General features: G+C 42.1%; 2 protein-coding genes across 8 annotated transcripts in view; one reads left to right on the top strand and one right to left on the bottom strand.

Moving 5' to 3' along the window:
* The window catches only part of LOC126272348 (cytosolic carboxypeptidase 1-like), a 499,992-nt gene that overhangs the window by 200,895 nt on the left and 272,816 nt on the right, over positions 1–26,281 (bottom strand). The gene's annotated exons all lie outside the window — the stretch shown is intronic.
* The window catches only part of LOC126272350 (uncharacterized), a 41,481-nt gene that overhangs the window by 928 nt on the left and 14,272 nt on the right, over positions 1–26,281 (top strand). The window lies entirely within an intron of this gene.

Here is a 26,281-nt window from a genome sequence, read left to right on the forward strand (position 1 = left end):
TTTTGATCCCTCTCGTTGCGAATAGCAGGTCAACGTCTTCAGAGCGCCACGTCTTTCGCTATTTAATTTAGACACAGGATCATTCACCGACGAATTCCTTGTAACATGGGTAGAAATGAAAATATATAGAATAGAAATGAAATATATATGTATGAGAGAGAGAGAGAGAGAGAGAGAGAGAGAGAGAGAGAGAGAGAGAGAGAGAGAAAGAGAGAGAGATATTATAATATTTTACTATAAAAATGCAGCAACCAGCCATTTTTTTAATGCGTTTTATTCATGCCAATATGCATTTGCACCCATCTACAGCTCGCAAATTACATGTATCTTCAGTTTATACAGTGGTACAATCTCGACAGCAGTTTGGATGCTGCAGTTGGCCTGTGCAAAAGCAACGATTCCAATCCCATACTTCAATTTCGCGAGTTTAAAGTTACGCACTATCAGTTGTTCATTTTACTTACATTCTCCTCTCCTGTAAGTAAAATGAACAACTGATAGTACATAACTTTAAACTCGCGAAATTGAAGTAAATGATTGGAATCGTTGCTTTTGCACAGGCCAAACTGCTGTCGAGATTGTACCACTGTAGAAACTGAAGATACATGTAATTTGCCAGCTGAAGATGGGTGCAAACCCGAAATGCATATTGGCATAAATAAAACACATTAAAAAAGTGGCTGGTTGCTGCATTTATATAGTAAAATATCATTATCCACGGCCAAGGAGGTCAACAGTCCAAATAAAATGGACAAATTGTTAGAGAGAGATTAGATGAAAATGACCACTTTCGTAGTGTCAGCGGTTAACCAAACGGATTAACCCCGTTCAGATAATGGTACTTGTATTATTTTTTGATCATTTTCGGTCACAGTACCCAGATTCACCTAGGGTTATGAGGCCAGCTGAATGGGTGGTTAACAATCACTCATTAATGAGGACACGAGACCGCCACAATAGCTGAACTATTGTTTTCATACAGAGGATCTGCGTTCGATTCCCGGTACTGATACTGACTTCTACTTAGCGGCAGTAATGGAACGGGTTGCATTAGCCTTCTGAGAACAGTTGCAGAAAAACTACCGGCTCCGGTTCAGAATGCGGCATTAACGACCAGAACAGCCTTGTTTAAGTAATAATATGTCCCTCTAACGGACGTGCCCACACATGAACTCACAAGCAGTGCGTGGTACCCACAGACTGATTATTCGTAACATATACATCACATGTGTAACATAAGACTGGGGTGACGTTACTGTAAGCCACATTAAATTTTGGAATTTTGATTAGGCCAATTCATTAAGTACACGGTTACTAATTCAATATCCTGCTACCGGCTTGGTCGGTGGTATGAACACTGGAGTATAATGTCTTAATATGGCAACTATACCTGTTCACGCCTCACTTGAATAATATTCCACAACTACTATAGCTGAAGAGCTATCACAGAAGCAAATCATACTATTTATTTCATTCTAGCAAAAACGAAAGCGCAGAAATCTTCCTACAGATATACATATACTCAAAATTGCTCTATAGACTGTGCGTGACAGAGACGTGGTTAGTGTATACGTGTTGATAATCTTTTCGCCGGCTTTGTGGTCAAGCGGTTCTAGGCGCTTCAGTCTGGAACCACGCGACCGCTACGGTCGCAGGTTAGAATCCTGCCTCGGGCATGGATGTGTGTGATGCCCTTAGGTTAGTTAGGTTTAAGTAGTTCTAAGTTCTAGGGGACTGATGACCTCAGATGTTAAGTCCCATAGTGCTCAGAGCCATTTGAACCATTTGATAATCTTTTCAGTTCGGTGAAGGGTTGAGCATCGGAAGACAGATCGCTTATATCGCTCTGTGCGAGTTATTAGTCTCATTTTATCTTTATGGTTTCTATTGGTACAGTGCATATGGGAAAATAGGTGAGCTATAGAATATTTGCAGACTTCGACACGATGACCAGTCGTTGAAATTTTCTAAGGGTTTTTTAATAAAATGTTGGTCGTCGTTTGCGAATGCGCACCAACTAAATTTCTGTCTCTTCGTTGTACTGTATAGCCTGTGACAATTCGCGTTGCTCGTCTTTGTCTACAGGCAAGTACTTATTATTTTCAGTTTATTCAAGGACAGAGCGTGTGATCTAGCACGATAAAGATCCCGTAAGCACGAGCAGTTTTCGATACATGGCGCAGACGCATTTCGCAGAGCAGCTGCTGTTTACTGTGTTCTACCACGGAATCGAAGCCTGCTATTTGTTTTACCTACAACGAACCAATGTTGTCGTTGCAATTATCTTCACACACAGTTAATCTTTGGCGCTGGTATGAGATGGTTAACGCCAGTTGTGAATCATTTGTCGAGCAGTAAAAATTTAAATATCAAAAGGCATAATGTTGGATGTGGTAATTCTGTTGCATAAATCCTAAAGGCTTTGTTTATTGCTACGCATTGAACACAGTTCCATTCCCAAGTAAAGGGGTTGCGTCTATGCGTGTCTGTTAAGGTAAGATGACTGAAATGTAGTATAGTATTTTGGGTCGTTAATGATCACAATGAAAAAGAAGGAAGGGGTTTAAACCCTGCGCTAGTACAAATCCTAGGCGCTTCAGTCCGGAACCGCGCGACTGCTACGGTCGCAGGTTCGAATCCTGCCTCGGGCATGGATGTGTGTGATGTCCTTAGGTTAGTTAGATATTAAGTCCCATAGTGCTTAAATTCATTTGAACAAGTTTTATCCTAATCCGCTCGAAACAGTGTCTGTGAGTCTATAATGCGAGAGAATAGCCCAGACAGCGCGTGTAGGATGTTTCGCCCCAGGGTCGCTGTTCTGCCGCAGTTCTATGCAATTATGATCTGTAAGGCAGCTTATTAGGCAGTAATGGCGGAGTACCTTGGTCTTCGAAATCGAGAGCAGGCAACAGCGCTGCCATCTTCTTTCGCAGTACTCAGTATAGTGAGCCGTCGAGCAAGGAGTTGCCTTGTGACGGACGTAACATCAACAGTCCCCCCCCATTTCCGCATAATGTCAGAGGTCAAAATTTCTTCCACTAACCGATTAACCCCCAGTTAAGAGAAAAAGTGCGCATTAGCAGTCTCACAAACAAATTCGACAATTGTGTTGTCCGAAGCTACAACACTTTTACTTTTCTTGAACTGCACAATTTTGTATTTGCCTGTAAGTTTTTTTCACTGACTTGCTAGTTTGATGAAATTTGGGAGGATATTGTTACAATTCTAGTTGTTAATCGTGTCACCACTAAGCTGTTGAAATACTGGTGTTCAAAAGCCGTAAAGTTCACAGTCCCCATGGTGACCCAACACAGTGTGCCTATGTGCTGCTTGGGCGAAGGCAGCGTCGGACCAGCCAAAGCAGCTTAGAAGGCCTGCAGGGGAGGACGTGTGGCGCGAAGAACAAAAGGAAGGAAGCGGCGAGCAGGTGGTGACTGGCCGCCGGCGGCGGCGCGTGAGTCACGTACCAGACGCAAGTGCCCGTGCACAATGGCCGGGGTCCGCGTCGCAGGAAGTAACTGTACGCACCTGAGCCACTCCTTTTGCGAATCAATTAGTTCCGGCACGCCAGCGTCCTGCCACGACACCAACCGACGTGCTCACCTCTACTTGACACGCCACATTCAGAAAACTGCCACCATCCCCTACGGGCTATTCAATCACGCACCAAAGTTTTTCTGTTCTAAACGACCTCATTGTAGAAGCACTTCATAATAATTTTAATGGAATTATCTTGTTTTTTTTAAGGAAAGAAAAAGATAACTTGTTTCACGCAATCAACTCACTAAACGCTTTTCGCAGTGTTTATTTTTAGGTCAATTTCAGCTTCAGCTCTTGTTTATCCAGAAGGCACTGGCTCTGCATAAGTCTCTCAAAAGAAACTATCCTCCGGAAGCAGTTCTTTCATTTTGAAAGAAATACTTAATTTCATTACTTAGCCGAACCAGTTTATTTCATTTTCCTTGGGCGCTATCAAGCTAGATCACAATAAAATTATTGTGGTTACACGTAAGTATCGCGGGAAAACATCCTGTGACGGTGTCCATGATAATTGTTTTGCACAGCCATGCTAGGAGAGTGCAGTAGATGGTATAGCACTTAGCACCCTCAGCAGTCAAACAAATCAAACAGCTTGCTCTGCAGGTGCTTGAGCATTGCCATTGCCAGTCTACATTTTATATCCTCTCTACTTCGATCATCATCAGTTACTTTGCTCCCCAAATAGCAAAACTCCTTTACTACTTTAAGTGTCTCATTTCCTAATCTAATTCCCTCAGCATCACCCGCATTAATTCGACTACATTCCATTATCCTTGTTTTGCTTTTGTTGATGTTCATCTTATATCCTTCTTTCAAGACACTGTCCATTCCATTCAACTGCTCTTCCAAGTCCGGCGAACCTCAAAGTTTTTTTTTTTTCTTCTCCAGGGATTTTAACACCTACTTCGAATTTTTCTTTTGTTTCCTTCACTGCTTGCTCAATATACAGATTGAATAACACTGGAGAGAGTCTACAACCCTGTCTCACTCCCTTCCCAACCGTTGCTTCCCTTTCATGCCCCTCGACTCTTATAATTGCCATCTGGTTTCTGTATAAATTCTAAATAGCCTTTCGCTCCCTGTATTTTACCCCTGCCACCTTTAGAATTTGAAAGAGAGTATTCCAGTCAACATTGTCAAAAGCTTTCTCTAAGTCTACAAATGGCAGAAACGTAGGTTTGTCCTTCCTTAATCTTTTTTCTAAGATAAGTCTTAAGGTCAGTATTGCCTCACGTGTTCCAACATTTCTACGGAATCCAAACTGATCTCTCTCTAGGTCGGCTTCTATCAGTTTTTCCATTTGTCTGTAAATAATTCGTGTTAGTATTTTGCAGCTGTGACTTCTTAAACTGATAGTTCGGTAATTTTCACATCTGTGAACACCTGCTTTCTTTGGTATTGGAATTATTATATTCCTCTTGAAGTCTGAGGGTATTTCGCCTGTCTCATACATCTTGCTCACCAGATGGTAGAGTTTTGTCAGGACTGGCTCTCCCAAGGCCGTCAGTAGTTCCAATGGAATGTTGTCTACTCTGGGGGCCTTGTTTCGACTCAGGTCTTTCAGTGCTCTGTCAAACTCTTCACGCAGTATCGTATCTCCCATTTCATCTTCATCGTCTTCCATTTCCATAATATTGTCCTCAAGTACATCGCCCTTGTATAGACCCTGTATATACTCCTTCCACCTTCCTGCTTTCCCCTCTTTGCTTAGAACTGGGTTTCTATCTGAGCTCTTAATATTCATACAAGTGGTCCTCTTTTCTCCAAAGGTCTCTTTAATTTTTCTGTAGGCTGTGTCTATCTTACCCCTAGTGAGATAAGCTTCTACATCCTTACATTTGTCCTCTAGTCATGCCTGCTTAGCCATTTTGCACTTCCTGTCACTCTCATTTTTGAGACGGTTGTATTCCCTTTTGCCTGCTTCATTTACTGCATTTTTATATTTTCTCCTTTCATCAGTTAAATTCAATATTTCTTCTGTTACCCAAGGATTTCTACTAGCCCTCGTCTTTTTACCTACTTCATCCTCTGCTGCCTTCACTACTTCATCCCTCAGAGCTACCCATTCGTCGTCTTCTGTATTTTTTCCCCAATTCCTGTCAATTGTTCCCTTATGCTCTCCCTGAAACTCTGTACAACCTCTGGTTTAGTCAGTTTATCCAGGTCCCATCTCCTTCAATTCCCACCTTTTTGCAATGGAAATAGATACAAAGGTAAATTATTAATTTTGGCGCATTAGTGCGCAACTCTTACGTGACCTTGAATTGTGCCCTTAGGGTTCCTCGCACGCTCAATATTTATTGCGTTACACAGTCTAAGATCGCTGTTGGCGGTTTACGCAATATATTGAAGAAGACTGTAGAGCTTAACAAATACTGACGCTTGCTCAATATATTGTGCTGTGTACGGGTAGCATTGTGCTGTGTACGGGTAGCATTGTGCTGTGTACGGGTAGCATTGCGCAATGGCGCTCCTGCCGAGATCGAGAGAAATTGAATTCGCTCCGAATGAATTTCCACAAAGAACTGAAAATAGTAAATGTCGAAATATCAGGAAGTGGCCTGCAAAATGTGTACGAAAGTTCCATGCGATGCTTTGAGAAACGGACTTCCTGATTGACCAGGGAGCGCTAGGTACCTCGCTGTCCACAACAGCGGAGGAAAGAGCAGATCATTGTGTCACAGGTCATCAGAAATGTTCATTTTACACTGAAACGCCAAAGAAAGTGGTATAGAATGCGTTTTCAAATACAGGGGTATGTAAGCAGGCAGAATACGGCGCTGCGTCGGCGACGCCTATATAAGACATCAAGTGTCTGGAGCTGCTGCTGCTGCTGCTGCTGCTGCAATGGCAGGTTGTCAAGATTTAAGTGAGTTTGAACATAGTGTTACAGTCGGCGCCCAAGCGATGGCACACAGCATCTCCGAGGTAGCGATGAAGTGGAATTTTCCCATGCCACAATTTCACGAGTGTCCCGTGAATATCAGGAATCCGGTAAAACATCAAGTCTCCGATATCGCTGCGGCCGGAAAAAGATCGTGCAAGAACGGGACCGACGAGACTGAAGAAAATGGTTCAGCGTGACAGAAGTGCAACCCCTCTGCAAATTGCTACAGATTTCAATGCTGGGGCATCAACAAGTGTCTGCGTGCGAACCATTCAACGAAACACCATCGATATGGCCATTCGGAGCAGAAGGCCCACTCGTGTACCCTTGATAGTCATCAAGACACAAAGATTTATGCCCCGCCTGAGCCCGTCAACACCGACACTGGACTGTTGATGACTGGAAACATGCTGCCTGGTCGGATTAGTCTCATTTCAAATTGTATCGAGTGTATGGACATGTACGGGTATGAAGACAACCTTGTGAAACCATGGACCCTGCATATCAGCAGGCGACTGTTCAGCTGGTGGAGACTCTGTAATAGTGTTGGGTGTGTGCAACTGGAGTGATATGGGGCCTTTGATACATCTAGATACGACTCTGACAGGTAACACGTACTTTAGTGTCCTGTCTGATCACCTGTATCAAGACATGAAATTGCAGTGAACTCCAGATCTTAACTGCATACAGGCGCTGATAAATATCAACAGGGACAGCTGCAAATGTGTGTCCCGACTGGGACTCGAACCCGAGATCTCCTGCTTACATGGCAGACACTCTATCCGTCTGAGCCACTGAGGACACAGAAGATAGTGCGACTGCAGGGCCTTATCTCTGGCACGCTCCCCATGAGACCCACATCTTCATCTTACTGTCCACATAATACATTTGTAGCGTCTCTGTCCATGCCACATGTCCGAAAGAACAGATACCATCTTCATATTCCCGAGGACTTGGGCAATTCCAGCAGAACAATGCGACACCCCACATGTCCAGAATTGCTACAGAGTGGTTCCAGGAACACTGTTCTGAGTTTAAACACTTCCGCTGGCCACCACCAACCCCCCCCCCCCCCCCAGGACATGAACATTATTGAGCATATCTGGGATGCCCTGCAACCTGCTGTTCCGAAGATATCTCCACCCCCTCGTACTCTTGCAGAGCTATGGACAGCTCTGCAGGATTCATGGTGTCAATTCCCTCCAGCACTACTTCCGTGTCCATGGCATGTCGCACTGTGGCATTTCTGCATGCTCGCGGGGGCACTACAAGGTGTCATGAGTGGGGTGGGGGGGTGCACCGTTTCTTTGGCTCTCAGTGTAATAGTTCTCGGAATTGACATATCAGACCAGGTGACTCGTGAACATAGGTTTTAATTTTCTTCCAATAACTGACACAGCTTTGCTGCAGTGCTAACACCGGTTCCCGTAAGATCACGGAAGTTAAGCACTGTTGGCAAATGGGGTGCGCTCAGCCTTTTTGAGGAAAACTGAGGAGCTACTTGACTGAGAAGTAGCGACTCGGGTCACGAAAACTTGACACGGCCGGGAGAGCGGTGTGCTGACAACATGCTTCTCCATATCCGCGTACAGTGGCGCCTAGCGGCTGAAGCTGTCACAGCAATCGGTCGGAACCGATGGACCTTCCAAGGCCTGTTGTTTGGACGGAGGTTTCTTTTTTTTTTGTCACAGACTTAAAATAATATAAGCTTTCAATCGGCAATCAGTACATAAATGTTGTATTTTGTTCCTAACTGTGTTACAGTATAAAAATACGCAGAAAAAAATACATGTACGTGGTAAATTACACAATTCACTTGTTTAATTCGTAATTAGTTGTTGTTGTTTACGAATCTGTGATCTCTGAATGAGCCCATGGTTCGAATTTTCAACGGAAGCTTTCGGTCACGCCGATGATGATGATGTTAGTAGCAAAGCACAAACTCAAACTGAGTAATAAAATCAATCATCTCCTTCTAAAATGTACCATTTCGGCATTTTTCTTAAACGTTTTAGAGAAACCACGAAAAACCGAAATCTGTATGGTTGGACGAAGGTTTGAACGGCCTTTTCCCTCAATGCGAGTCCAGTTTCTGAACATCGGGAGACAGACGTAACGACAAAGCACATTCTGAGGCAGTTAACTAGAAATAGGGTATAATCATATCTAAAATCCCAGTTAGTGAATATCATCAACTAGAACTGTTTATATGTCAACTATGGAGAACAAGGTTACGAGAGCCTTTTCACCACATGATCTGCATGCGTGGGTTCTGCACAGGGAAATCTAAACGTAAGGAACTGTTAAATGTAGCTGTTACTACGACGTAACCTTCGATGTTACTGCGTAAAAGGAATTATTAATCTGCATTGAAGCTGACGAATAAATGCGGTCGTTCTTCTACAGCGCTATGTTTTGTTCATAAGAAATAATTTTGAAATGAAACGTCTGATCTGTAACAGATTAAAGTCGGATCGCTCCTAAAAATATTTTTGCCTTCATCGCATTTCTCTGCCGTTAAATTTTTTCTTTTTTATATACCAAGCGCCAGAAGTGGACTAAAATAAAATAAAATGTCATTCTGCACTGTAGTGAGTACGACACATGGCACATGAAATGATCGTCATGTCGGTTTATAAAAATTTCGAGTGGCTTAACAACTAAAATGTGTTGAGACAAATTATTTAGAAGAGTAATTTCACAATAGGTCTACAAGAGTTTATACGATTAAGTGAAATTTGCATAGTTTCCCATTGCAACTCAATTGTCTCCACTGGACTGGTACAAATGACATCTGACCTGCAGCATTCCTTATTAAACTCAAATCCAAATGGGTCTTCGATAGCCATGAAATGACAAGAGGTTATCTTATCAAGTGCTTTGCCAAAATGTTTATGAAATAGCTACGTGGAAACAACAGATACCGAATATTCAGCCTTGGGTAGTGGATTGCGCTAATTGTGCGTGGTGTTTCTCTGGCAGTAGCTTACACAACGTCAACAAGAATGTGATGCCCTCGCACAGAAATGCTGGGCGTAAAACGGCTCTCCATTTACTGGTGTACTGCTTACTACAACCATTCCTCCTGCTGGTCGAGACTCCTACAGACTTGATTGGGTAGGGGTCAGGAAGCGTCGGAACTGCAAATCTGAGTTCCAGGCCTTCGGCCTAGAGCGTTCCACTTTTACATCTGCATCTACAGAAATACTTTGCAAATCTCAGGTAAGTATCTGGCAGAGGGTTCATCGAACCACCCTCACAATAATTCTCTGTTATTCCAATTTCGAACAGCTCGCAGAGAAACGAACACCTATATCTATCCTTGAGAGCTCTGATTTCCCTTATTTGATGATGATGATGATGATGATGATGATTTCTCCCTATGGAGGTCGGCGTCAGCAAAATGTTTTCGCATTCGGAGGAAAAAGTTGGTGATTGAAATTTCGTGAGAAGATTTCGCCACAATGAAAACCGCCTTTGTTTTAGTTATGTCCACAGAAAATCCTGTATCATGTTAGTGACACTCTCCCTCCCTTTTCGCGATAATACAGAACGTGCTGCTGCTCTTTGAACTTTCTCGATGGACTTCCTTAATACTATCTGATACGGATCCCTGCCGGCGCAGCAGTATCCAAAAAGAGGACGGAAAAGCGTAGACCAGGCAGTCTCTTTAGTAGATTGTTACATTTTCTAAGTGTTCTGCCATTAAAACTCAATTTCTGGTTTACCTTCCCCACACACATTTTCTGGATGTTCTTTCCGGTTTAAGTTGCTCGAAATTGTAATTCCTCGATTCATTTTATGACTCATGTGGATGACCTCACACTTTTCATAGTTTAGGGTCAATTGCTAATTTTCACACCATACAGATATCTTTTCCAAATCGTTTTGCAATTTGTTTTGATCTTCTGATGACTTTGTTAGTCGATAAACGACAGCATCATCTGCAAACAACCCACGACTGGTGCTCAGATTGCCTTCTAAATCATTTATGTAGGTAAGGAACAGCAGAGGGCATAGAACACTACCTTGGGGAACGCCAGGAATCATTCCTGTTTTACCCGATGAATTGCTAAAACTATGACCTCTCCGACAGGAAACCTGTCACATAATTGAAACGATATTCCAGAAGCAAGCAATTTCACTACAAGCAGCTTGTATGGTACAGTGTCAAAAGCCTTCCGAAAAATTTAGAAATACGTAATTCCTTTCAAACCCCTTGTGAATAGCATTCAACACTTCGTGTGTGCAAAGAGTTAGTTGTTTCACAGGAAAGATATTTTCTAAATCCGTGTTGACTTCGAGATAGCTTACAATGTACGAATACAATATATGTTCCACAATCCGGCTGCATATCGGCGTTAATGAAATGGGCCTGTAATTTAGTGTATTACTCTTACTACCTTTCTTGAATATTGGGTGACCTGTGCAACTTTCCAGTCTTTGGGCACGGATCTTTCTCGAACCGGCGCTTGTATACGATTGTTAAGTATGGCGCTATTGCATCAGAATATTCTGATGGGAATCTAACTGGTGTGCAGTCTGGACAGGAAGACTTGCTTTTATAAAATGATTTAAGTTGCTTCACTACTCCGAGGATATTTACTTCTATGTTACTCACGTTGGCAGCTGTGCTTGATTCGAATTCTGGAATAAATATTTACTACTTCATCTTTGATGAAGGAATTTCGGAAGGCTGTGTTCGGGAATAATTTTATGGCAGCACTGTCTTCCATATGATTTCCATTGCTATGGCGCAGAGAAGGCATTGATGGTGTCTTGCCGCTACTATACTTTATATACGACCAGAATCTCTTTGGATTTTCTGCCGGGTTTCGAGACAAAGTTAGGTTTATTCGCATTTAAAAATAGAAGCGATCTCTTAACTATTCTCGTGTGATGTCCGCATGTTGGTGTTACTCGTTCATCAGAACATCTGTGTGTTGTCGAGCATCGCCGTACATCAGATGAAAACCAGGTCCGTAAGCACCACGAAAGAGGCGCACACAGTACCGCTGGATGTCTTCAACCGCCCCAGCACCTCTAGGAAACATTTGCTCCATTCTTTATGAGGTTTCCACATGAAAACTCTGATATCGAGACGTCGATTCCTTTCCAAAATAATGACAGGATTTTAACATATACCGTGGCGCGGGAAATAAACAATGGGCAAGAATCACTCCCCAGGCAAAAAAAAAAAAAAAGATTTATGCGTTAATTTGACACTATCCTATTGTGCCTTTGTGTGAGGAGAACACATTTTGCGGAACTTTGAGCACACACTGCAGTGTGTTGAAAGGCACGATGCGTAGTCTGAGACTTCTTGTGCCAGCAGCTGGCTGCCGCTAGGTCTCTAGCCAAGGAAAGCGAATCATTGTTTGGATGTCTTCCAGGCACTTGAAGAGGAAAAATAACAATCCTCCCGCTGGATGGGAGCAGGTAATCGACCTTGCATGCCCTATTGTTGAACGTCTGTTCCTTCCGAGAATCTTACCCATGGTCGTGAAACGACGGGTACACGTAACACACAACTTCTGGTACACCTCTTACTGAGTGTCCAATCTCGTTAACTGTCAATGATTCTCCTTACGTAATATCATTCAAATGTGTTCACCCAGGTTTTTTAATACGCATACTAAACGCGCACACTAAGCAATCATTCAGAACCATTACATACAAGAAGTCTGAACACACATAATGTTGCAAGCACACAAATTCGTCTCTACCGGAGTGCCAAGTACGTCACAAGACGTAACGCTTTTTTTTGTGAATCTTAAAATGCCCGAAATTATGGACGCGAATATACTGTATTTTTTCCACTTACTCTTATCGATACCTAGTCTGTTTCTTGTAGATCGGCGACATGGATCGTCGGGGTGATCGCACATTGGTTATTTTGTTATTCCTTAGGAACATTCAAACTTCATCAATGTGATATTTTGGTGCAGAATGAAGATACTAAATCGACCTGAATTTTATTCCTGCGAATGTGACGTTTTCTTAAGTATCAGGATTCCCGATTGTAGTCCAGATTTTTTCTAATAGTAAACTAAAACGAGGTTCCTGGTAAGCACATTGTAGACAAATCTCTTCGATCAGTCCACTGTCATTCTCACTTTCTCTCTCTTTGTAGTTATTATTCCTCCTCCAGGATAAGACGTAATGCTAAGTTAATTGCTTAATACTACTCTTCTCACAATGCACACTTCATAGAAGTTAAGGACACTGATCATTACCCAAAGCTCTCTAGCTATTTTCTTTCTTAATACAGATAATAAATGATTCATAATTGAACTAAGTTACAAGCCTACTGTGAATCAATCCTAAACAAAGACGATATGAAGGCTTTAGAAACGTTAATTCTTGTGGTCAGCATTCCGATGACTGGTTTGATGTAACTCTTCACGCTACTCCATCCTGGGCAAGCCTCTTCATTTTTAAATAACTAATGCGTTCGACAGCCATTTGAACCTACTGAAAGTGTTAATGCCTAGGTCTCCCTTTACAATGTTTATACTGCAACACTCATCCTTTAACAAAATGGCTAATCCTTGATGCTTCAGAGAGTCTTCTATGAACCAGTCGCTTCAATCCCTTTCTTCAGACTAGTTGTGCCTCACTCCCCCTCCCCAATTCGATTCAGTGCCAAGTCATTCATCATTCTTCTGCAGCACGACATTTAAAAAGTATCTATTTCGTTCCTGGCTGAACTTTTCATTTCCATATGTAGCTACACTCCATATAAGTACTTTCTTTACGGAGTTCCTAACACTTAAGTTGATATTAAATGTTAAAACAACTCCCTCTTTTTCAGACGCTTTTCTTCTTACTGCTAGTCTGCATTTTGCATCCTCTCTACATAGCAAATAATCAGTTGTTATACTGCCCAAATACGAAAACTCACCTACTACTTTCAGTGTCTCATTTCCTAATATAATTCCTTCAGCACTGCCTGATTTAATTCCACTACATTTCATTACACTTGTTTTACTTTGTTAATGTTCATCTTATAATTTTTTCGAGACACTATCGATCCCGTTCAACTTTCCTTCCAAGTCTTCCAATTTCTCTCACAGAATCACAACGTCAACGGCAAACCTAGAAGTTTTCATTTCTTCCCCCTGAACTTTCTCTTTCCCATTTTCTCCTTTAAAGTTAAAACGGTAAAATTATAGGGGAACCAACAATTTAACGTGAATTCCGAACCACAGAACAATTTGGCATTTTTCACTTGAACAAATATTGCTAGATGCGAAAGAAGTGATAAGTGAGACTCGAAAAGCCCAGGACAGACCTAGGATCGAACCCGAATGCTTCAGAACATAATTTGACATTTCACATTTAAGCCAAACCATTAGTGACTAGTGTGTACATAATGTTCCAGGTTGTGTTCTCATTTTCAAAAGGATCCTCAAGTAGTTGCCACAGAAGAAATGACTTCTCGATTACAAATAGCGCAAATTTCTCACAGTGATATCGATCAGTGCTTGTTTTTCCTCTCTTCTTTTGTTTTCTTAAAATCAGAGTAAATAGCTAAGGAGTCGCCTGACAGGGAACAGAATGCCTGCGCACCATCTGAGAGCATTGGACGCGGCTGTCCTTGCCCTCCAGATCGGCTCCGCAAGGTGCATTACCCGCGGCGTTCACGCTTTCTCCTTGTTCAGAGTCATCGCCTCTCGAGAGCCTTAGTGGATGGAGCGTGCCGGCCACGGCCACGGCCGCCATAAAGATACGTGGAGATTAGCCACACCGACCGGGCGGGACAACAACAAAACGCACGCCGAAACGACGATGAGATCGGCGCAATATCGCAGCTGAGCACAGCCTTTCGAAACAAGAAACAAAGGAAACCATCATCCAATTCCCTCAATGTCCTAAGAGTAGCAATGCCCACACAGCACTACTACTACTACTACTACTACTACTACTACTACTACGACTTCTTCTTGTCCTCGTCGTAATTTCTACTACGATTCGCGTTCGAAGCTTGCGCTATATGCTTGCCGATAGATCAGATAGCACTCTACTTCTCTTTTACGTGACTTAAGATGTTTCATTAAGGACCTCATTATTTTGCACAGTGGTGACAAAAGCCATGCGATATCGATATGCATATATACAAATGGCGGCAGTATCGCGTACACAAGGTATAAAAGGCCAGTGATTGGCAGAGCTGTCATTTGTACTGAGGTGATTCATGTGAAAAGCTTTCCGAGATGATTATGGCTGAACAACGGGAACCAACAGACGTTGAAGGCAGAATGATAGTTGGAGCTAGACGCATGGGGCATTGCATTTCGGAAATCGTTAGCGAATTCAATATTCCGGGACCCACAGTGTCAAGACTGTGCATTCTTGGACTTCATGTTCCCAAACAACGATGCCACTGTGCCACAACTGTTCGCAACTGGTTTCAAGAACATACTGAGCAACTTGAAGGAATGATTTTGTCACCCAGTTCACCCGACATGAACCGTATCGAAAATTCACGGGACATAATCGAGAGGTCAGTTCGTGCACAAAATGTTGCACAGGCAACACTTTCGTAATTATGCGCGGCTATAGAGGCAACAGGCTCAATATTTCTGCAGGGGACTTCCAATGACTTTTCCATGCAACGTCGATTTGCTGCACTAGGCCGGGCAAAAAAATGTTCAAGTGTGTGTGAAATCTTATGGGACTTAACTGATAAGGTCATCAGTCCCTAAGCTCACACGCTACGTAACCTAAATTATCCTAAGGACAAACACACACACACACCCATGCCCAAAGGAGGACTCGAACCTCCGCCGGGATCAGCCGCACAGTCCATGACTGCAGCGCCTCAGCGCTCGGCTACGCCGGGCAAAAGGAGGTCCGACACATTAGAAGTATCCCATGAATTTTGTCACCTCAGTGTATTTTTGCGTTGTTGATAATGGCTACGCGCTTCGAGTACGTGCCACCTAAGGGCGGCATGTAAGCACACGTCGACTTTAAACTGTAAGCCCCCGTTAAGCTAATTTAAGTTAGCTGAAAGATCGGAATGAGACAAATGCGTATCACATCGAAAAAGTACATGCCCAATAAATCACTGTGCTGTTCATACCAACCTTTGGGTTTGAGACAGATTTACCTTCAGGTTTACACGACCGTTCTTTCCGTGGTCACGTGTGACTTTGCGTCGTCCAAAATCCTGAAGATGGAACTATTCGGAGGAGAAAACGAAGTGAGAGATACTATAGTCTGAATTGTTCACTACGGAAAAAAAAAACAATTCACGGGCGACTTTCCTCTTTTCAACGTGGAAATGGCTCCTCTGTAGCAAATAAGCATATGGAAAACTCAGAACTGTGGTAAGTCGACGTAAAAATATGGCACGTAAAACACTCATACGCTAACTGGTAAATGCACAACAGATAGTCGAGTGTTTTTATGTTTCATGAAACATTTCGCACAATAAATCGTAAAGACATGGAAAGAGTCATTTTACATTCCACAGCATCATTTTACATTCGACAGCAAATTAATTTGTGAATATGGCTACATGTTGAACATTTATAACCTTTCTTCAGATGTGAGTTACTAATTCCTACCCACTACCTTTTATACTATGGAAATAGAAATTATTCTACGGAATACAAGGAGTTCTCAAGGAGAAACTTTTTCAGATTGTTTTCAAGTTTTACTTGGCTGTCTGTCGGTTGGTTGGCTGGCTGGCTTGGAAGACGGGACCAAATAATGAGGTCGTCGGTCCTATCGGATTAGGGAAGGAAATCGGCCGTGTCCTTTCAAAGGAACGCTCCGGGCATTTGTCTGAGGCGATTTAGGGGAAAAAATCACGGAAAACATAAATCAGGATGCCCATACGCGGGTTCGAACCGTCGTCCACCCAAATGCGAGTCCAGTGCGCTAACTAATGCGCCACCTCGCTCGGTACTTTGTTGTCTGTCAGACATATTATATCACTGGGTAAGTGACTTAAATTTGTATGGAGTGTAGCCATGTATGGAAGTGAAACATGGATGATAAATAGTTTGGACAAGAAGAGAATAGAAGGTTTCGAAATGTGGTGCTACAGAAGAATGCTGAAGATTAGATGGGTAGATCACATAACTGAGGACATACTGAGTAGGATTGGGGAGAAGAGAAGATTGTGGCACAACTTGACCAGAAGAAGGGATCGGTTGGTAGGACATGTTCTGAGGCATCAAGGGATCACCAATTTAATATTGGAGGGCAGTGTGGAGGGTAAAAATCGTAGAGGGAGACCAAGAGACGAATACACTAAGCAGATTCAGAAGGATATAGGTTGCAGTAGGTACTGGGAGATGAAGCAACTCGCACAGGATAGAGTAGCATGGAGAGCTGCATCAAACCAGTCTCAGGACTGAAGATGATAACAACAACAACAACAACAACAACTGACTTAAAATGTTTTTTGGAGCATTGTGGACCCTTTTTGTGCTAGAGACAATCTTAATTTGGTGTAATGAATGCCACTTTTTCTTCTAATATTGTAATTATGTACATCATTGTTCCTCTTGACATGTAGCGGACTATTTGCAACAAAGTTCATGACGAATTAAGTATGCTATGAAGCAGTAGTCAGAATGTCCAACTCCTTAAACAGATGTCTACAAGATGATCGTGGGTGAGCACCACATATTATTCTTACCGAACTTTTTTATGCAACGAAGACTTTCTTAAAGATGAGTTACCCCTCAACATTATTCCGAAAGACGTTATTGGATGAAAATATTAAGAATACGTAAACTTACTGCTCTGTCTCTCCCCAAGATTTGCAATAATTCTAAGTCCAAATATGGTTGAAGTACGTTGTTTTACGGGTTTCAGAATATGCTCCCTCCAGTTTAAATTCTCATCAATATGGACAACTAAGAATTTTGAAATTTCCACCGTATTTATTATTTCTTCATCATGTGTTACGCTTACCATTGGTGTAGTACCCCTATATGTGCAGAAGTGAATGTGTTGCATCTTCAAAATTGATAGAGGAATCATTTGCAGAATGTCTGTCAATGATACTTTTACGAAAAATATTTATCATATTTTACAATACAATATAACATAATTTATCGGTTATGCAGAAAAGATTCTGTACAAACTGAAAAGTTTTTTTTAAAGGCGCTAATTCAGTGAAACTGCTGTTCAGAATGATTCAAATGGCTCTGAGCACTATGGGACTTAACATCGGAGGTCATCAGTCTCCTAGAACTTAGAACTACTTAAACCTAACTAGCCTAAGGATATCACACACATCCATGCCCGAGGCAGGATTCGAACCTGCGAGCGTAGCGGTCGCGCGGTTCCGGACTGAAGCGCCTAGAATCGCTCGGTCACCACACGGCGAGACTGCAGTCTGTGTAGTTTGGGATCATGTTCACGAAGCCATATACATATTAAGAAATTTAGCGGAAAGGCTGGTTACCGAAAGTCACGTGGGGGCTAAATATCTAAGAAAGGCCACATGAAAAATAAACTTTTTTATGGTGTAGTAAAGCCACATTCATGTATGGGGGCTGTGCGTTGTAGAAATATAACATTGAATGATGCAGTATTGGTAAACTGTGTATGTACATACTGCGAATACTTTGGGATGGGTCAGCTGCGAAAATGCGCTTAATTAACACGAAAGGGGAGTGCGATCATAACCTCTACCGCACAGTTACAGGTGCCAAACGGTGGAGGTTACTGTCATGATCAAACGCTGATGACATACTCAATTATTAGAATAACGTTTTAACGAAGTTTTGTTGCAGTGGACAATATTAAACAATATTCTCTCCATTACATTTATGTACATATAAAAACACAATTGAGACCTATTCACCTCTTATTCAGAAGCAGAGCCTGCGCCAGATATCTACAACACTGCTGATAGTGACCCCGAGCAGCCTTTTGTACCGCTGCAGATTTCACTTCACTGGTGGTTGTGTATACTCCTTACGTGCCACATCCATCTTTCTTCACGACTTTTTCATCGTACCTGTTAAAGTACCTTCACCCATTGTAACGTAGTAAGGACGTTTAGAAACCGGCTCATTTCTAAGATTTTTGCCGTCTCCACTCAAAACAGGCGTTCAGTTTCAGACTGTGGTATAAAATGGACTGAGTCTATGAAAACCGCGCTCCTGACATTGACATCGACTGATATAAGGACTTTTACTTCTTTAGACTAATGTATCCAAACTTACAGCTCAGTTTTCAGTCACTATGGCTCAGTGACTGTCGAAAGCTTTCAACGTCCGAAAATCCAGAATCTGCGGCAGTATCTTCATGAAGTAGGATACGTATGTACTGTCCAATATGTACCCTCCGCCACACGGCAAACGGTAGTTTGCGGAGAATGGATGTAGCGGTTTCAGTCTGATGATGCATTTAAGAGAGCAACCTGAATATTAACATGGCCTTATTTGCCAATATCACTGAAGATCACATCGTAAGCAATCTATGGAAACAGTATTTATTTCACTCCTGCTCGTCACCAGCTGTTTTATCCATTCTAGTGGTCGTCGCTTCAGATTTCTTCATTTCTCGTATTTTGTTATTTTCGAAGTAACTCCAATGTAGTGTGATACTGAATGGTGCTAATAATTTGGTCTTTTTTTCTCAATTTCTCTAGGATAAAGTTATTGCCGAAGTATGACATGTGGTGTTCTGCTCACAATTGGGCTGGTTACATTTTGAAGTGGTTATTTACATCTATTGTCTAGAAAACCACAGCATGCCAGAGAATAACACTAATTAATGCGTAGTAAACAAACAAACCGCGACGCACTGAAATGGGTAAATCGCGCTGATAAAACATACAGAAGTCCAATGCGTTGAACGTTTGAGGGATTTTTATCTTCATCACTACACTTGGGAAAAAATCTGAAGTTGGAGATGAAAAGTCAGACACGCAAAATGCAGAAACAGGTGTAGCACTATTAAAACAGCACTGTGCAAAATTTTAGCACACAAGAGGATGTGATGACTTGAGGATAAACAAAGGAATGTACCGAAGTCTTAAACGAAATAAGATAGCGACACGTACCTACTTTCAAAGGCGAAGCTATAAAGCAGAGACATTCACGCCTATTAACTGGAATGATAGTGAACTTCACAAAGCCAGAGAAAATGCACTAGCTTATACTCATAATAAAGAAAAAGCTCGGAAGTGTAAAGCTGCTGTGTCTGCGGTTAAAGTGCTCAAGGCTGTAGCATGAGTCTTCTTTTTCCCGTATCCCGTCACAAATTGCTTTGCAGATGACCTGTGTTAAGATTCATTAACTTCCGGAATCCACTTCCGGGAAGGATAACGATTTTCGCGAACATTTCCTTAAACGAACAAAATGAGAGGTGGAAATGAGAGGTGGAAATGAGAAAATTCCACGGGTAGTCGGGGCGTCCTCCCCATTTTCCGCTTTCTCCAAGAAACTAGAAGTGAATGGCAAGCGCTTTTGACATCTACTATGCCGATTTACTTCAAGCTTAAATCATGACAAATTAAAGCAGTATGGGCAGATTAAAGCAGCATGCACCACTGTTTGAGGTACTGCTCCATTTTAGCCTCTTTTAATAGTAGTAGTTTTTAGTTTAGAACTGAGCTTGCTTGCTCGGAAACTTAAAAGGTAGAAAGACTTTGTGCGGCGAATTTAGACAACCTGTATTCGATGAACAATGGATAACCCTATGTTGCCACCTTATAGTGTGCCATTTTTCCCCCTCATTCAATACTCGAATAAAAAAAAAGGGAACGATGTACCCTCCGTAATGCACTGCATAATGGCTCGCAGAGTATATATGTAAACGAACAAGTAGCTGCATTTTTCACTTGTCTAATATACTATTTCAATCAACCGTCCCTAAAACTGCACAGATACACAGGAAGTATATTTGCTGAAATCCTACAAAGGAAAACAGTAAAGTGCACTTCGTTTCTACGACAGCGCCTCGTAATTTTTTGTTTCCACTTATGGTAGAGCCCAAGTTAGTTTTAACATTCAGTGTTCATTAACGATCTTTAAACGATATCTAGTATTGATTAATTTTGAGCAAAGTCTTGTTAGACTAAAAAAAGTATCTCTATGGCCAGATCTCAATCTAACAGCAACGTCGAGGCAATAGATTACGAGTTTAATCGATTTCAGTCCTCCTCGTTTTGTACGGCAAAAAGAGGAAAGGGGGTAGCGTACAGTTCCTGACTTGTATACAACGTACTACTATCTTGGGACAGATTCCAAACTTACCCCCAGAGAAAATTACATCAGTCATATGAAGTCGCAGCTTTGTATTCCCTACGAAGTTATACAAGAAGAGTACAGTATGTGCCGCTGACGAAATTACATATTAACTTTCTTTAATTTTATCACATGCCCATAACTTATTCTACCATAGCCAAGATCGAAGAAGGGCAACGGTAATTCACTTACACAGGGAAGATCACAAACTTTCACCACTCTCGCTCTTAAGCACGTGGGATCTCATTTGGGAGGTGCAGGATTTAAATCCTGGTCATCCGAATTTAGAATTTTTGTTGTTTCCCCAAATCTCATTTCTTTTCCGAGTTGTTTATCTCCTATGATCTCGTCGTCGATGATACAAGGAAAACAGAAATTCCTCATCTTTAGGTACCAAAATGTTACTGTTTGTACCATTAACATAATTATTTTCTTTGTAGTGTATGTGAGAGTAGTATACAAATACCTGAACTTCAACATCGGTTTCGATCTTCGATTTTTCTCACACTTAACGCGGAATATGCTTATGAGAAAATTTTATGCTAGTCTATCGTTGAATAGTTTACACGTTGAAGATCAAATCAACCCATACCTGGCTGAATGATTAGTTTCCGAATTTATTAAATGACAGTCGTGTTGAAATCATTCTTAATGATTACAACTTTGTAACTTGATTTATTTCGACAAATTCATAACTTCAAATTACGTAAAGTTTTCCTAACAGTAAATACTATAATGAAACAGTTTCTGTCTTATGAGAAGACAATTTTTTCGGGCGTATTAGATTCATGTTTAGTCGGCATAAAAAAGATGATAATACTGCATCGCCAAATTACTCGTGCCAGTTGAAACCATTTAAAGTGTTTCAGAGTAAATTACAGACTGATTACAGTCTTAGTTGCAAAGTTATTTAATGTCAATAATGCGTTTCATCCTCATGGGGCATCAATCAAATTGTCTTATAAAACTAAAACAATCACAGGAAGTAGATGAAGGGGCATGGTCCTATCTAGTACGACTACGAAGGGGAAATAAACAGAAACTTACGTAAAAGTAGCTGGATAAGTAACACATCCATCATAAAGCCATATAGAATGGACATGAAAGTAACCGGATAAGAAATACATCCGTCATAAAAACTGTTTTCATTCTGAAATAATTCGAAACCACCACCCTGCCACAATGTAATGGAAAAAATTTTCGATTTGAAATGTTTTGAACAATTAACGTGCAAATAACGCCAAACAAAGCAAAGCTAAGGGAAAAGCTACGCATCAGTTCTAATGACCTGTGTAGAATATACATATAGGGAGAAAAAAGGGCGATGTTCGTGTTTCACATCCCACTTAAGTCATTAGATACGATTAACTTGGTTAAACAAGAATGGGAAAGAAATGGGTTGTAATATGCTCGAGAGAACTATTTAGGCACTCTATCGAAGTGAATTAGGGAAGCGCCAGGAAACTTAAATCTCGATGGTCGGACAAAGAGTTTGAGGTCAACTACTCCCGAATGACTTAACAGCTGCAAAACGTTAGCATGGAAGGAATATGAAACGCCTCTCCGTGGCAAGCTGAGCGTAAGCACGCAACGTAGTCTGGAGATGCGCTGCCAGTTTGTGTGCATGAGTTTGCAAAACACATTCGCGAGGTAAGCTGACGTCAGCAGCCTTCCTCGGTGCTGAGGTAATGGCGAGCTGGCAAGCAGCGCCAGGGGTCATCGACTGCTGAAGCCGGAGGCTGAGTACCGGATGTGTGCATAAAACCTCTCCGAGCAGGGCAAATTTGCATAGGGGCGTTGTGCTGGTTAGTTTCGCGCACACTCGCCTCTGCGCGCTGGCGAGGAGAGGTCGGGGCCCTAGAGGTTAGTGGCTCCGGACATCGTGGTTACGCTGACAGGTTGCCCGCGGCTGGCGGAAGTCGCACAGGTACGTCCACCTCGCACCTGCTAGTGCTGACAAACCTTTGCATTAGGCGAGAGTATCGCCTACGCCCATCACAGTACAACTTTATGGGCAGGGTGGGAGGACACCAGCGAAGGAGCAATTGCGTTCAGTTATGGTGAATGTAACTGAAGTACTCCTCAAGGCTTTTGAGTTTACACTAGCAACGTACTTCACAAGCGTGTTTCATGAAGGTTTACCCATTTCACAAGACTCTTCAACTTTAAGAAACACACAACCCTACGGTAAATTTTAACTTACGCATAGATCTACAAAAGTTAATTTGGAGGTAGTTGTAAATTCCGGGTCATGCGGTTACCGCCAAAGTTCACACCTGATGTAGTTGTCTCGCTCTTCCACTACCCGGTAATTCCGAAGTAAGAGTGACTTCAGGTGTGCCGCAGGGGAGTGTCGTAGGACCGTTGCTATTCACAATATACGTAAATGACCTTGTAGATGACATCGGAGGTACACTGAGGCTTTTTGCGGATGATGCCGTGGTATATCGAGATGTTGTAACAATGGAAAATTGTACAGAAATGCAGGAGGATCTGTAGCGAATTGACGCATGGTGCACGGAATGGCAATTGAATCTCAATGTAGACAAGTGTAATGTGCTGCGAATACATAAAAAGATAGATCCCTTATCATTTAGCAGTTAATTCCATAAATTATCTGGGAGTACGCATTAGGAATGATTTAAAATGGAATGATCATATAAAGTTGATCGTCGGTAAAGCAGATGCCAGACAGATTCACTGGAAGAATCCTAAGGAAATGCAATCCGAAAGCAAAGTAAGGTACAGTACGCTTGTTCGCCCACTGCTTAAATACTGCTCAGCAGTGTGGGATCCGTACCAGATAGGGTTGATAGAAGAGAGAGAGATCATCCAGCGGAGAGCAGCGCGCTTCGTTACAGGATCATTTAGTAATCGTGAAAGCGTTACGGAGATGATAGATCAACTCCAGTGGAAGACTCTGCAGGAGAAACGCTCAGTAGCTCGGTACTGGCTTTTGTTAAAGTTTCGAGAACATACCATCGCCGAAGAGTCAAGCAGTATATTGCTCTCTCCTACGTATATCTCGCGAAGAGACCATGAGGATAAAATCAGAGAGATTAGAGCCCACACAGAAGCATACCGACAATCCTTCTTTCCACGAACAATACGAGACTGGAATAGAAGGGAGAACCGATAGAGGTACTCAAGGTACACTCCGCCACACACCGTCAGGTGGCTTGAGGAGCATGGATGTAGATGTAGACCTAATGTGCATCGAGCAGTGATTGCAGTAACAAGCCTTTTTTTGCGAGATCCGTTTCAACAGCGGCAATTCAATTATAACAACGCTGCGTGATTTTGATTGAGATTACGGCACTGCATCGGCCACAAGGGGCGTACTGATTTCGCATTGGGTCACTAGCCTCCAAGATTTCTCAATGTGATGCTACGTGACTCTTTTTGCGGGGAGTTTTTGAAGAATATTCTACTCGTGTGTGCTTCCCATTCCAACAACTTTGTGCTAACTACGAAGCCGCACAAAAACAGCAGTGAACGCAATAACTACAGACATGATTGCGAAAGCATGAGATGACCTTGACTGGTTTGTGGTGTGCTCAAATGCTCGGTTATCAGCACCCGTACAAATTCCCAACCTTTGCTCAGTCCAATCTCGCCACTTTCATGAATGATGATGAAATGATGACAACACAAACACCCAGTCATCTCGAGGCGGGTGAAAATCCCTAACCCCGCCGGGGACCCTGACTTGTCTCGATGTTTGACGTTCGCCCTGTGGAGGACACATTGAACATTTGTGAAAGGTAAAAGAAAACTTTCATGCTAAATGTACTTGTAAAAAAATACTCAAGGGTTGTATATGCATACATTTAAAGGCATACCCTTGTAAGTATTATTGGTACTTTTGAAAATAAGAACTTGGGACTCTTCTACTAAGTTAAAATTCATCCCTCGTTTCTATCGCCATTCACGTAGAAGATTTATTCTCTTCTGTTGCCAGATGAATTTATTTCGAACACCTTGTTCTTCGTACTTGTTGCTCATTACCCTGCTCGATTTCCAGATTGAACAAACGAAATTTCTCACTTTGTTCATGCTTTAGTCTCCCATTTTTTATTTTTCTTAATTTAATCCTACGCACTAATTATCTACATTTAATAGAATTTGATGTGACCTTTGCATTTCTTCCACTGCTCGCTATTTCAGTTCTGTTGGTGTACCTGTTTGATTTAGAACTCAAGACTGTACAGATTTTCGCACCCTGGCACTATTTTTAGTAGTAAAAAATGAGTAATAATGATAGACCAAACAGTAAAATTCTCCTGCTGGATCACCAAAGAGATAGGTAAGTGAGGAACTAGCTGCCTCGGTCGTCATTCTGCCTTCCTTACTAAAATTTTTGGTACAAGATCATTTTCGCGCTTTTTTTTAACACAGATTCTAAATCCTGTTACCCAGTCTTTCTCTGTGACTAAGCCTTCATACTCAGCATCTCCACCTCACTGCCATTGTCTATAAATGTCTCTTTCACTGCTTCCTTTTTCTCCCAACAGCACTCTTTCCTCTCTGTCTTTTCTACTGTCAATGTCTTCTTCCCTTTCTATGGCTCTTCCTTACCACTGTGTCCTACTCAGCCATTTTCACTGTGTCCCCTACCATTGCCTCTGTCCCATTTTTTTCCCTCCCATAGCCACTCTTTTCCTCTTTCTTTCTCTCTTAAAATCCGCTGCCTCTCAACACATGTCCTTGGAGAGGGGCTGCTCAGGGTTTTGACCCCCACACCGGGAAATTTTAACACGTGGGTATTCTCTTTTACTGCCACTGTCTTTCACTGATTATCACTATCTCCCCTCTCTTTGACTCCCACTGCTATTGTCTTCATCCATATCTCTCTCTCTCTCTCTCTCTCTCTCTCTCTCTCTCTCTCTCTCTCTCTCTCTCTGACACTTTCGTTCCAGGGATACCCTAAAAGTGTGGCATGTCGCCCCATCCTGCTGGAAGAAGCAGCAATGTCTTTCATAATCAGAGTTGAGCACAAAATTAATCAAAAATTTCCATTTATAGAACCGCGTTGAGGGTAGTGTCAATGCGCGTTCCTGTTACGAAGCACCAAACCTCTTTTTTTAAAAAAAGAAAACAATCGTGAAGTACGGGCTGCCGAACTATGTTAGGGCTCTCCATTGCCAAATACGAGGGTAATCCCAAAAGTAAGGTCCCCTATTTTTTTTTTTATAAGTACATAAACCTGTTTATTTCTACAATGGTTTGCATCAGTTTACAGCTTGAACATTTAGTTATTTTTCGACATAATCACAATTTCTGTCGATGCATTTTTGTAGACGCTGTGGCAGTTTTGTCATACCAGCTCGCCGCCATACTGTTCAGAAAGTTATGAACTGGCGTGATAGTTGCTTGGTCTCAGGTGTAAAGTGAAATGCCCAAGTTTCGTCACCCGTGACAATTGAGTCCAGAAAGTTGTCCTGTTCGGCTGCAAGGCTGTGAAGAAATGCGCGGGGAAGCATCCATCAACTCGTTGCCACATGTGGTCCTCAGTCAGCATGCGTGGCATCTATCTTGCGCATACCTTCCGGTAGTTCAATGTTTCCGTTAAAATTCTGTAAGCGGTGCTTCGGGAAACCTCAGGAACCAACGTGCAGAGATCATGCAG

The sequence above is a fragment of the Schistocerca gregaria genome, chromosome 5 (genome assembly GCF_023897955.1).
Source record: "Schistocerca gregaria isolate iqSchGreg1 chromosome 5, iqSchGreg1.2, whole genome shotgun sequence".
NCBI lineage: Eukaryota > Metazoa > Arthropoda > Insecta > Orthoptera > Acrididae > Schistocerca > Schistocerca gregaria.